Source organism: Tupaia chinensis, unplaced genomic scaffold (genome assembly GCF_000334495.1).
Source record: "Tupaia chinensis unplaced genomic scaffold, TupChi_1.0 Scaffold144756_1, whole genome shotgun sequence".
NCBI classification, from domain to species: Eukaryota; Metazoa; Chordata; class Mammalia; order Scandentia; family Tupaiidae; genus Tupaia; species Tupaia belangeri.
This window is the reverse complement of record NW_006204616.1, coordinates 2,817-5,005: the sequence shown is the minus strand read 5'-3', so window position 1 is coordinate 5,005 and position 2,189 is coordinate 2,817.

Genomic DNA, 2,189 nt, shown 5'->3' with positions numbered 1-2,189 from the left:
AAAAAAAAAAAAAAAAAGAAAGAAAGAAAAAAGAAATAACCAGAAAACTATGGAACTAAGATAGATCTCAAGAAAGCCAATAGAAGCTCTTGAAAAGATTGCCGGGTACCATAAACAGTTCTGCCTGGCAAAAAGACTAGAGAGGCCATATGAAAGAATTCATACCATAAAATAACCTGGACTTTTCCAACCCAGCATTTTAATCAGCAGAGATTGCAGATGATCAGCCACAACCAGAGGATTACCTTGAGGAAGACTTTGAAGGAAGAAAAAAAGACTGATCTTTGCTACTAGATGGTAAACCACAGAGTATTTGGTAGGCAGAGCTGAGTTGGGAAGGTTCATATGTGAATTATTTATTGGGTGCTTGCTTTTCAATAGTATGAGTAGTTGACATGTAAATATTTTCTGAAAAATATTTAATACCTGACTGTCTCTGTTGTTATATAGTCACAAAAAATATAACAAATATTTTAAAAGTTATCTTTAAAATTCAGTTTTTTAGAAATTTTGAAAGTTCTTTATTAACTATCAAGAACTATGGAGTATGAGCAAAAATTTTGATATGTAAATGTTTGTGGGAAAATGTAAAAAAAATTATAAATAATAAAAAAGATTTTAAAACAGAAATATAAACATCTTTAGAAAATATTATGAGTGACTATACACCAACAATCAAGAAAACCTGGATAAGGCAGACAAATTTCTGGACATATATAAACTATCAAGACTGAATTGAGAAGACATAGAAAGCCTGAATAAACCAATAACAAGCAATGGAATTGAATCAGTGATAAATAATCTCCCAGCAAAGAAAAACCCAGGTCCCAATAGTTTCACTTTTTTGAGAAATTTTCGCTATAGGGCACGTGCGCTTGCCAGACAGACAGAGAGAGACATAGAGACAGAAAGCAAGAAATCACCCCCCGGGGGGGATGGTCACACTGCAATCCCTTCTCCTCCATTCTCCTCTTGGGGTCTTGGGCATGCACGCACATGCGCCCAGTGTGAGTTTTAAGCCACTGGGTCCAGGACGTGAACCGCGGTCGACTACGTGGGAGTCCAGCGACATAGCCATTATGCTAACTGCTGGTTCCCCCAATGGTTTCACTTTTGAATTCTACAAAACTTTTAAAGAAAAGCTAACCTGCATTCTACTCAACTATTTCTGAAGATTCAAAATGAAGGAACCCTCCCAAATTCATTTTATGAAGCCTCCATCACCTTCATCCACAAAACAGACAACAGCATAACCAAAAAAAGGAAACTACAAACCAATATCTCTGATTAAAATAGATGCAAAAATTCTCAACAAGATACTAGCAAATTGTAACCAATGACACATTAAAAGGTTATACACCACAGTCAAGTAGGCTTTATTCTAGGGATGCAATGGTGGTTCAACATATACAAAACCATACATGTAATGCTCCATAGTAACAGAAAGAAAGATTTTAAAAAATATGATTACATCAATTGATGAGGAAAAAGCATTTAATAAAACACAACATCTACTCATGATTAAGACTGTCAGTGAAATTGGCATAGAAGAGACATTTCTCTACACAATAAAAGCTATATATGGAAAAACCACAGAAAACATCATACTGAATGTGGAAAAGCTGAAAGCTTATCAACTAAAAATTGGAATAAGACAGGACCAGCATATGGTGTAATGATTGCATCACTGGACTCCCACATCGTTGACCATGATTTGAGTCATAGAGCCAGTGGCTTAAAACTGATGCCGGCAAATGTGCGTGTGTGCCCAAAATCCTGAGGGGGAATGGAAGAGAAGGGATTGTGGAATGGCCATCCCCCTGGGGGATGATTTCTCACTTTCTGTCTCTTTGTCTCTCTGGGTCTCTGGCAAGCACAAACACCCTATAGCAAAAATCTCTCTCAAAATAAGAAAAATAAAACCAGAACAAGACAAGGCTACCCACTTTCTCCACTCCTTGTCAATAAAGAACTGGAAGCTTTTTTGTTTTGTTTATAAATAAGTATTCTATTAAACTTCATTATTATTATTATTATTATTATTATTATTATTACATTCCAGTTTGATCAGACAGAGAGAGAAAAAGAGAGGGAAAGTGAGAAAGGAAGCAACCAGGTCCAGGACCTGAACTGTGGTTGACCATTTGAGTCCAGCACACTTAACCACCATACCACCTGCCCGCCCCAGT